The following is a 12485-nucleotide window of genomic DNA, read 5'->3' as shown; positions in this document are numbered from 1 at the left end:
AAAGAGGTTGTGATAACATTGGTAAGCTCTGAAACGTTGAACTGAGTGGCTAGAGGCCAGAAGATGGCAGAGAGGATTCTGCAAACTCTACCCTTCAGTTCTCTTGGGATTTTGAACTACTTCAGAGTTCCACTGACTCAAAAAAAAAAAAAAAAAAAAAAAAAACAGAACAGGATGAAACAAAAGACCTTTTGAAGGTGCCAAGGAGATAATCTAGCTTTGACATTGGAAACCCAATGAGCTGTCTGCATAATTGTCTTGCTGACACTCAGGCAGACAGACATAAACCTTGAGTCCTATCAAGTTCAGGCAATTGTTCAGTTGAAAGAATACATTTTATCTCTGGCCCTCAGGAAGTTTTGCTATTAAAGTCAAGTTTGGGTACCCAATAACAAATGTTCCATGCTCATTCGGCGTTTGACAATTCCTCTCTCTCTCTGTATCATCTGTGCTCTCCTTCTCTGACCATTAAACAAGAGTGCTTTGCAAGGTGTTCATTCACCCTTCCCCAGGGTAGTTCCACAGAAATTCTTCATTCCACTGACACAGATCTGCCTGGTTTTCTTTGCTTTTTCGTTGTTCTTGCATTTTTATGGCTAGTGATATGACTCCAGCCATCCCATTTGTACCCAGCCCACTGCACCACTCAGAGTGAAATCTAAAGCCCAGGCTGTGGCTCTGGGAACCAAACACCCTCATTTTAGATGTCCTGCTTCTTGAAGCATGGGCTGACATTGTAGTGTTTCCCTCAGTGGTCAAATCCCTAATTCACTCTCTCTCATAGCCTTGCCACCAACTAAAGATGCTCTGTCATTCAAGTGAGAATTGATCGTAAAGTTTTCCTCTGCAACTGTGTGTGCTTTGTGACAAGGTCTCACAGTGCAACACTGGCCAGCAAGAAAGTCACCGAGTTCTACCTGCCTTTCCTCCCAAGCACAAGGATTAAAGGCATGCAGCGTCATACCAAGAATGATAGATATACTTGGTTTTCTTTTCTTTTTTTCAAGACAAGGTTTCTCTGTGCAGCTCTGTAGACCAGGCTGGCCTCCAACTCACAGAGATCTGCCAGCCTCTTCCTCCCAAATAATGGGATTAAAGGTGTATACCACCATGCCTGGCTTTTGTGCTATGTATTTTTGAAGTCATATGCATGAACTTGTATTCTTCTTTATTACCAACACTCTAGCTAGATCCCAGACAGCCTCCATCTTTCTGAATCTGGACTTTGTCATTCACTAGTCTGTATTTGATCACTTGGTTTTCTTTCTCTCTGTGATACACTTGTAGAAGAGAATAGAATTAGAAACCAAATCCCAAGACTCACCACAGCAGAGCACTCCATTAGATCAGAGATCCCAAAGGCCTTATATTTAACCTTCATTTAATTATAGAAAAAATGTATGTACACATAGGAGCAGAAATAGCACACAAGCACTGACTACTCCTCAAACTCAAACACACCTTTGTCTACACTTTGTCAAATCTACTCCAACTGCAGCACTTGCTACCATCTTAAAGACACTGACATTTTATACTAAGTAATATGACTCAAAAATCCAAAGCAAATTCCTTTAACACATATCACTCTTGTCTTACTTAAGAATTATTAAAAAAAATCTTAGTTCTTTTCTCTCATTGATCCATGTTCAAATTCTTCAACATGACTATTACACCAAGTGTTGCTAAATTTCCTTTCCTGGGGAGGTACAAACAGTGTCTACTCCCTCTTCGTAAGGTCCCAACAACAAACCTCGGTGTGAGTCCACCAAATCCACTCTGGAGAACCGATGAGTTTATTAGGCTTCCTTCCAGAGCAGTGGGCAGGACTGTGTGTACCCTCAAAAAGGCCACACTGGAAGATCTGCACCAACTCTTGATGGGGACTCCCCCCATAGCTTCATAGAAGAAGCCCACTCTCCAGCCTATTCCTTAGCCCCATGTGCTCTTAGGGCAGAATTAGAGACAAGTATTTGGAAGGGATGGTTAAATACTCAGCTGAGGACTCCATGATTCTCTCTGTCTTCCCCTCTGATCTTTTGCAAGCATGTCCAGTTGAATTCCTGAAAATGTTCTATGTCTGACATAAAAGATAGTCCTGTACAACAGCTCCTGTCTTTAAGTTCAAATTAAATTAAATTAAATTAAATGTGTCATTAGCAGTGTGTATTTGCCTCATTACTTAAACTAGAACTGTACTTCAACCTATTTCCATGACATTGACTTGTTGAAGAGATCAAGACAATTGTTCTGCAAAATGCTGATGACTGAGCCAGAGGTATGAGTCACTGAGTTAAAGTGCTTGCCCTCCAGGCCTGACAGCCCGAGTTTGGATTCTAGAACCAATAGTGGAAAGAGAACTGACACCCCAAAGTTGTCTTCTGACCAACACACAAACAGTATGTCAGGCCCCTAATTGCACACATGATACATACACATGCGCATGCATGTGTGCTCATACACACACACATAAATAAATAAATAAATAATACTAAAGACCTCTTTAAATAGTACCCCTCTTCATGTGACTATATATATAGTCATATATAACTATCATTTAGAGTCTCCAGTGGATATGAAGGAATATTATTATCATGGGTTAACACAGTCACAAGGGTCATATCACAGTTTTGATACTGCATACTTGTGTAGCTGATTCAACTACCTTGATGGGGCTTTGTTTCTTGTAATATATAAAACCGATAAAAAGTATCTGCCTCAGTAGTAAGGTTCTATAAGGATAGATACAACAAAGCACTCAAAACTTCTGTTTGAAACCTCTTACCATTGGAGCAAACATATTTTCATATAACATTTGGAAATATGACCCTTTAAGTTAATGTCAAATCCATGTGTTGGGTTTTTTAAGTTATTGCAGCCTGGGAGATGGCTCAGCAGAGCAATGCCTGCCATGCAAGCTTGAATACCAGAGTTCCAATCGCCAACACTCACACACTCAGATAAAGAGCTGAGTACATGTCTGTAACGCCAGCACCGGCTAGGGGTTTGACGGAGACAGGTAGATCCCTGAGGCTCACTGGCTAGTCAGCCTTGCCAATTGGTGAACCCTGGGTTTAGTATGTTGAAAACCATCAAGGAAGATGCTCGATGCTAACCTCTGGCCTCCACTCTCGTGTCTATGGACACAGATAAATACACACACACACATACATGTCCCAAAAAGTGGTACGATAGGCATTTATTGAATACTTTATACTGTATCCACCATTAGTGAATTCACATTTCATCCTTATGTTACTCCACAGAATAGTATCATTATCCTTATAGTATAAATGAGGAAACTGAATCCTTTTATATTGATTTTATTGAGCTATACATTTTTTCCACTCCCCTCTCTTCCTCTCCTCTCCCCTTCTATCCTCTTCTGTGGTCCTCATGCTCCCAACTTTCTCAGGAGATCTTGTCTTTTTCTACTTTCCATGTAGATTCGATCTATGCATGTCTCTCTTAGGGTCCTCATTGTTGTCTAGGTTCTCTGAGATTGTGAATTGTTTTTTGTTTGCTTTATATCTAAAAACTACTTATGAGTGAGTACAATTATATTTGTCCGTCTGGGTCTGGGTTATCCCACTCACTATGATGTTTTCTAGATCTATCTATTGGCCTACAAATTTCAAGATGTCATTTTTTCTTCTGTGTAATACTCCATTGTGTAAATGTACCACATTTTCCTTATTCATTCTTCGGTCGAGGGGCATTTAGGTTTTTTCCAGGTTGTGGCTATGACAAATAATGCTATGAACATAGTTGAGCACATGACCTTGTGGTATGATTGAGCATCCTTTGGGAATATACACAAAAGTGGTACTGCTGGGTTATTTCCTAATTTTCTGAGAAATTGCCATACTGATATCCAAAGTGGCTATACCAGTTTGCACTCACACTATCAGTGGAGGAGTGTTCTCTTTATCCCACATCCTCTCCAGCATAAGTTGTCATCAGTGTTTTTCATTTTGGTGTAAGATTGAATCTCAGAGTTATTTTGGTTTGCATTTCTCTAATGGCTAAAAATGTTGATCATTTCCTTAAGTGTCTTTCAGCCATTTTAGATTCATCTAAACAGAGAGTTCTCTGCTTAGGTCTGTACCCCATTTTTATTGGATTATTTGTTCTTTTGATGACTAATTTCTTGAGGTTTTTTTTTGTATAATTTGGAGATCAACCCTCTGTCTGATGTGGGGTTGGTGAAGATCTTTTTCCATTCTGTAGGCTGCCATTTTGTCTTGTTGACTGTGACCTTTGCTTTACAGAAGTTTCTCAGTTTCAGGAGGTCCCATTTATTAATTGTTTCTCTCAGTGTCTGTGCTGATGGGGTTATATTTAGGAAGTGGTCTCTGTGCCAATGGATTCAAGTGTACTTACCACTTTCTCTTCTATGAGGTTCAGTGTGGTCGGCTTTATGTTGAGGTCTTTGATCCATTTAGACTTTAATTTTGTGCATGATGATAGATATGGATATATTTGCATTTTTCTACATGCTGATATTCAGTTATGCCAGCACCATTTGTTAAATATGCTTTCTTTTTCATATATATATATATTTTCTTTGTCAAAAATCAGGTGTTCGTAGGTGTGTGGATTAATATTTGGGTCTTCGATTTGGTTCCATTGGTCCTCCTGTCTGCTTTTTTGCCAATACCTGGCTGTTTTCATGCCAATACCTGGCTGTTTTCAGTACTGCAGCTCTGTAGTAGAGTTTGAAGTCAGGGATTGTGATGCCTCCAGAAGTTTCTTTATTGTACACGATTGTTTTGGCTCTCCTGGGTTTGTTGTTTTTTGTTTTTGTTTTTTGCTTGTCCATATGAAGTTGAGTATTGTTCTTTCAATGGGCATTGCATTGAATCTGTAAATTGCTTTTGGTAAGATTGCCATTTTTACTCTGTTAATTCTACCTACCTAAGAGCCTGGGAGATCTTTGCATTTTCTGGTGTCTTCTTCAATTTCTTTCTTCAAAGATTTAAAGTTCTTGTCTTACAAGTCTTCCACTTGTTTGGTTAAAGTTACTCCAAGACATTTTATGTTATTTGTGGCTATTGTGAAGGGTGATATTTCTTTGATTTCTTTCTTGGCCCATTTATCATTTGAGTAAAGGAGGGCTATTGATTTTTTGAGTTAATCTTGTATCCTGCTACTTTACTGAAGGTGCTTATGAGTTGTAGAAGTTCCTTGGTAGAATTTTTGGGGTCACTTATGTAAACTATCATGTCATCAGCAAATAGAGTTTGACTCCTTTTCTGATCTGTATCCCCTTGAACTCTTGTTGTTGTCTTACTGCTCTAGCTAGGACCTCAAGTACTACAGTGAATAGATAGGGAGAGAGTGGACAACCTTGTCTTGTTCCTCACTTCAGTGGGATCGCTTTGAGGGAAACTGAATCTTGAAAAGGTGAAATACATTCCCAGGCTCACACAATGTTACAATATGAACTTAAGTATTATGAGTACTTAGCTGGAGCTCCTACTCTCTCTAGTTGTGAATAGTACCAATTTTGTGGGTACAATATAATATCTAAAATGTCCTGTTCACCAATCAGCTCATCCCTGTTGGAGTTAACGTCCAAAGGAGTAATTCATTCTTTTGAATCCTCCTCCTTCTGTGGGATAAGACGGGCCACACGCCAAGGCAAACCAAGCCTCATCTTGTTGGTTTTTCCCAGGGTGGGAAACACCACATGCTTGCTGCAGCCAAATGCCTCCCTGTTCTTTCAGCTTGTCAGATCCTCAGGCTTACCAGAGTATCTCATGTGTTTGGAATGGGAAGGCGAGGAGGGGTGAGGTGAAGCATGGTATTGGCATGATAATTGCCATTCAGACAGACAAGGCTTGAGGGAGGAAAATAGAGGCTAGGGTGACCAATAGAATGGCAAAGTTATAGTTTCTTTACCAGACAGTCTGGTAGGCTTTGAACCAAAACCATATGACAAAGGGTGCTTGGAAGCACGGAAGACAGGAATTTATAATATTGGACATATATTTACCTGTAGTAAAGGCCACTGTCTGAACAGGGTTCAAAACAATAAATTCTGCCTGAGGAGGAGAGTCTGGTAGCATAAAAATAGGAAGCCTGGAGGTTCTTAGTGTGACCATATCATGTTCTATAGAAAAGGGATATGCAGTTATTGTTTTCAATGTAAATGTATGTATATTAAAAAATTCTTATGTTCACCATCTAAGATGATGAAAGAAAATCTGAACAAATTAGTTTTAGCTAGTAGGATTACAGAAAATGAATTAGAACTAAACACTATTATTTATTTTTACATATTAGTGTTTTTTAAGCAGTTCATGAAATTTCTAAAATGTCACTTGGTTGCAATATTCAGATTCCCTTGAATATAATAAAGGAAAGTTGGTATTTTGGGGCAAACTTAGCTGTCAGAAAGGACAATGAGTCTATGGTTTCTCTCCATCTGAGTTAATTCATCCTTTACTGAAAACAAATGCAGAAGGCATTGTACTGTTGACATTACACAATAACAAATGCAAACATTTTCTACCCTTGAGACGCGTGTGGTCTAATTGGATGGTAAAGGTGAGTTAACAGACAGCCATGATAAATGTGAGAAACGCTGTCATCAAGGCAGTGCGGCAGCGGAGAGTACTTACTGTCTGGCCTGCGTACAGAGACAGGGAAAGCAGAGTCACTTCCTGGAAGTCCATAAACAAATTTTAAGGAGTACTTGAATTGGATATGGTTCAAAGGAGAAGGCTAGTCAGAACTGGTGAAATACACCAGCTACAAGCTTGGGCTCTGCTCCAAGCTAAGTTCCAGTAGAGATGGTACACTCTCTGGCCAACGACATTCTGCTTTTCATCTTAATGTCTTCATCCATAACATCAAGACTGCAATATAACACCTAGCTCATAGGAGTACCCTGAGGATTAAATAGAATGACTATTTTATAAATTACCTTTGAATTAACTTTTCTCTACTGTGAGTGACACCCAGGCTCCAACATAAGAAAAGAAAGGTTCAGTCTCTATGGTCCCGTGGTTCTCCTGCCTGTGGTGAGGATCAATAGAAATAAAAATGCTCTCCTCACAGTAACCAGGAGACAGAAAGAAGGGCCAGAGTTCCAGTGTCTTGTCCCCAGTGGCCTAACTTCCTCCATGTTGGAATGTTAAAGGTTCTACCATGTCCCAGCAGCTAAAAAAAAAAAAGACTTCACTTAATACACAGGTGTTGGGGGCAAGTTCTTGATCCAAACTATATAACACTTGGTACTTAACTCTAAGTTAATATAAATTCTTTATCTTAAATACGATTTACCCTGATGGATCTGAAATTATATTTGAAGATAACTTAATTATGATGTTCCCTTCCTGGGTTATCAGAAGGCCTTTGATCTTTTCATACTGTAGGCTACTAGATAATAAGGTGATGTTTTAAAAATTTGTTTGGTGACAATATTTTCTTCTATTTTTAATAGATAGATAGATAGATAGATAGATAGATAGATAGATAGATAGATAGGTAGATAGATAGATATTGGGGTTTTTTTGAGACAAAGTTTCTCTGTATAACAGCCCAGGCTGTCCTGAAACTTGCTCTGTAGACCAGGCTGGCCTCAAATTCACAAAGATCCATTCTGCCTCTTAAGTGCTGGGATTAAAGACATGCGCCACTACTGCCCAACTCACACAATGTATTTTGATTATGATTTTCCCTTCTCAAATCCTCTTCACCTCCCTACCCACTTATTTTTATTTTTTCCCTGTCTCTCCTAAAAAAAAGAAAGAAAAATAAATAAATATATAAAAGCACACACACAAAATCCCACAAAACATAACTTAAACATGAAAAAGATCAATAAGACACATGCTCCCCCAAAAACAAAATGAGATGAAAAGTTTACAAAAATATCATCTAGATCTTTTTGTTTTAGCCAATCACTCTTGGGCATGGGGCCTACCCTACCATGTGGTTGTTATACTCAGTGAGACTCCATTTGAGAAAACTGGTATCTTTTTCCTTTGTCAGTCAGTATTAATTACAGATAGCTTTTGGTTAGGGGTGGGACCCCATGTCTACTCCCTGTATCAGTGCTGGAACCCCATCTGGCTTGAACCTGTGCAGGTATTTTTTTATATTATAGTCTTACTCTTTAGCCTAGGCTAGACTGGCATTTCCTATGTAGTACAGGCCAACCTCAAACTTGACTATCCTACCTTAGTCTCCAGAGGGCTTGAATTATAAGAAACCCCTATGCCTAGCTACAAGATTGTTTTGATTATATTAGTGTGTGTGTGTGTGTGTGTGTGTGTGTGTGTGTAGTTTAACAAGAAGTTATATCAACCAGGCTACACTTCAAGCATCCACCAAAAATCTCTTAAGCGACAGGCGTTGCTCTGGGAGCTATTGATATTTTACAGTAACGAATACAGCCATGTTCTGTCCTTCAGAAGTCTGTGCTCTAAATGAACCACTGTAAGATAAGGATAGCCATAATGAAATGTGAGCACTGCGGTAAAGGCAGTACAGGACAATAAGAGAGACTTCTAGCCTGTGCTCTAACTGAACCACTGTAAGCTGAGGATAGCCATAATGAAATGTGGGCACTGTGGTAAAGGCAGTACAGGACAATAAGAGAGACTTCTAGCCTGTGCTCTAACTGAACCACTGTAAGCTGAGGATAGCCATAATGAAATGTGAGCACTGTGGTAAAGGCAGTACAGGACAATAAGAGAGACTTCTAGCCTGTGCTCTAACTGAACCACTGTAAGCTGAGGATAGCCATAATGAAATGTGGGCACTGCGGTAAAGGCAGTACAGGACAATAAGAGAGACTTCTAGCCTGTGCTCTCACTCATCTGTGGACTCACTGCGTCAGCATTTGAGTTCCTCGGATATACCAGATACTATGTTTCATGGCAGTCCTACAAAGATGACTTTTACGTAATGTTTTTCCTTTGCAGCTGACAGCCTAAGGAGAAAGACATATGATGCATTACAACACGTACACTGTATCAGGGTACAGGTACCATTCCAGATATGATTAACACTGTGTAACTGGCAAGGTTTTATTAAGGTAACCTTCTAGCTAGGCCTTAGGGGAAAAATGCCTAAGTCAGCACCTAAGTCAGGGGTGGGGAAATTCCAGAAAGAGGAGGTTGCTTTCCAAGACCCAAGGTACTCATCAAGTATACATTCAGGGCAAATGGCACAGAGACTTGTTCAAGTTTTGTAAGGACTTTTGATGGTTTAGAAAGCTCATACATAGCATTTTTTAAAGTGTATCTCCAGCATCAACCTGAAACCTCTCTGCTCACCATGTGCAGGCTCCTCTCCCTGCCTTTGTCACGCCCATACAACAGGTTGCAGGAACCAAGAAGGAATGAAGCAAAGCCTGCCCTTTAGCTCTTGGCTTTTTCCTAGGATCCACCCCTTGCCTGCTCCCTTCCCCTTACTCATCAGCTTCCTCCTTTCTGACCCACTTGGCCCCACTGTTGACTTGGCTCCCACTTCTAGTATCTCCAGAGATTATTCCCCACTCAGACTATAAATCAGCCAATAATAATTGGTATGCCTACCAGTCAAATCGGTGTCTCGTTCCTTTCTAAAATGGTCTCCTTCCATATCTCTTTTCAGTTACTTTTCCCATTGCCGTGGCATCTGGATTTGCACCCATCTTGCTTTTCAGATATAAAATGCCTTGCTTTCCAAATCATTGCTATGTATTGCTCAATCTAGCATTCCATCAATTAAAATATGCAATATTATTTTATTGCTAGTGAAGAAAAATGCCCAAGATGACAAATTTAGTAAGAGATCTTATATAAAGCTTAGAAATCTGAAATCCATGCTCATAATATATGGATACGTATGTACATAATATGAGAGAGAAACTCACCAAAGGACAGAAAAGAACATCTTATGTGTCTCCATCTGAGAATTTAAGTTACAAGCTGTCATTCATGGCTAAGGATGGAGCTCATTGGTGGAGTGCCTACCTAGTGGGTACAAGGCCCCAGGCCTAGCAAAACCAAAAGAAAAGTATTTTTTTAAAAAATAGCCCACCATTCATATGGGTAGTAAAGTTTATGGATAGTCTAGGTCAAAGATCTTCAACTTAATATGAAGTGGTCTCAGAATATCAGAAAGGCTGGTGGCAGTAAAAGCAAGTCCTCCAAACAAAGGTTTACATTGCCCACACCATAAACTCCTTCCTCTAGCTACAGTCAAAGCCTTTCATGTCTAACACAGCCAGACACCAGCCATCTGTAAGATTTCATTGTGGAGAGGTTTGGGCTGTGATCTCCCTTTTGTGTGTCTAGATTACGAGAACAGCACAGTGTCTATTGTGACTACTCTAGTGCTCTAGGTCAAAGAATGGAGGCTTAGACATTAACAAATCAACCATAACACCAGGGTGCTCATCTAACTCCCTGACAGTTGAGAACTCTTTGGCAGCTGAGGGTCACCCTTCTTGGATAGTAGCTTTCACCAAGCGCCATCAGGACACCTATAGATATGAGCATACACTGATGACGATCTGAGCCTTGAATATAGGCAGAACTGTCTGAAAGCTCTTAGGCTAATTCTAGGCTTTGTAGCTAGAAATGGCAAATGCCTGCCAGCTGTAGTGGTGGTTGTTTAATACCAGAAATCAGAAGGCAAAGGCAGGAGGATCTCTGAGTTTGAAGCTAGCCTGGTCCAACTGTGAGTTCCGGGGCAGCTAGAGCTACACAGTGAAACCCTGTCTCAATATACTGAAAACAAATGGTGCAGAGTATGAGAGGGGGCAAAAAGGTGCTGGAAAGCAAGGCCTAGATGGAAAGTGTAAAATTCTAGATCCTTCTATGTAGGAACTGCAGGGATCATCCAGTGAAATTCCCAACTAGTGTCTGGAAGGACTGTGAGCTCTCTAGAGATTCATATGGCTCATGCCTTTGCATAACTCAGGTGCCTGTTGCTATCGCCTCAGAGAAGCCACTTGGCAATTGTGTTTGTAATAACCCACCCACCTCGGATGCTTCCTCCCTTAGTCTACGTGTCTTAGTCATAGTGCTTTTCACTACAGCTGCCTGAAGTCGTCAGTGAACTCTTAAGACAAGGAAGACAAGGACCTGGTTCAGGTCTATGAACCTAGCCAAAGCAGTACCTGACCCCAAAATATTTGTGAATGGGTAAGTGGAGAACAAATCAGCAAATAAGATAATAGGCTGGGCGGTGGTGGCGCACGCCTTTAATCCCAGCACTCGGGAGGCAGAGGCAAGCGGATCTCTGTGAGTTCGAGACCAGCCTGGTCTAAAAGAGCTAGTTCCAGGACAGGCTCCAAAGCCACAAAGAAACCCTGTCTCGAAAAACAAAAACAAAACAAAGATAAGAATGGCGGCTATTTATTTTAATTTCAGAAAAGTTGAATTTCATGATGTGAAGTTTACACCGTGCTTGCTTAGGTTTCATTTTATCTGAGGAGTAGGCAAATTTGCTCTAGTGTCAGAGCTCTTAGCTTTGTGCCTACGTATGCACAGGTCCAGATAGCTATTTGCTGCGTGACTGTACCTTATATGTCCCTTTATAAGATTCTATTCCGGGTAAAGAATTGTGTCACCGCCGGGCGGTGGTGGTGCACGCCTTTAATCCCAGCACTCGGGAGGCAGAGACAGGCGGATCTCTGTGAGTTCGAGACCAGCCTGGTCTACAGAGCTAGTTCCAGGACTGGCTCCAAAACCACAGAGAAACCCTGTCTCGAAAAAACCAAAAAAAAAAAAAAAAAAAAAAAGAATTGTGTCACCATTAGGGGACCTATGTGATATTAATCAAAAATAAAGAGAAATGATGAGAGATAGAAATAGCTTGTAAGTGATTTGAAAAATGGAAAGAGATTAAAGATTTAAGACATTATTTTTGAAGTTAGAAGTCGGAAGCATCCTATTGCCACATAATGGCAGATCTGACTAAGGGTAGCCTCCAAGTCTGGGGCCACTTGTGGTACCAAGCCTCAAACATCAGAGGACACCTGCTGTGACATGAAAACGTACCTACCACCGAACAATCAAACAGTCAGCAATGGGGGTGAAGGGGTGGGCAGGGAGACACACAGTTTGGGCTGCTGCTGTGCAAGCTTGAGCAGTCAGTACTACAGTGCTCCCCACGGCCTGGCACTGTGTGGGAAACCGATGAGACAGGGATGACTAAAGCTTTGTCCTGTAAAACAAAGGTGTCATTGCTGCTGCCCTATGCAAAAACGCTATAAATGATATCTTCAGAAAGTCTGAATGATGCGAGCTTAGGAGCAGCTAAGATTGGCATCTCCCTTTGAAACCTTTGTGAAAGGCACATCCTGTCTTTCCAGTTCAAGTCCACTGACTGTCACTAGGGGGATAAGTGATGACCGAGGTGCTGGTGTCAGTCAAGGAACTGGTTTGTCAACTCTTGGGAGCAAGGGAAAGGAGGTCAGGATTGCACTATTGGGGATGAGCAGAGTGAAGATGCATGCTAAGTAGAGAGAAGAGGAAGAAAGG

The sequence above is a fragment of the Microtus pennsylvanicus genome, chromosome 10 (genome assembly GCF_037038515.1).
Source record: "Microtus pennsylvanicus isolate mMicPen1 chromosome 10, mMicPen1.hap1, whole genome shotgun sequence".
Taxonomy (NCBI): Eukaryota; Metazoa; Chordata; class Mammalia; order Rodentia; family Cricetidae; genus Microtus; species Microtus pennsylvanicus.
This window is presented reverse-complemented; position numbering follows the sequence as displayed.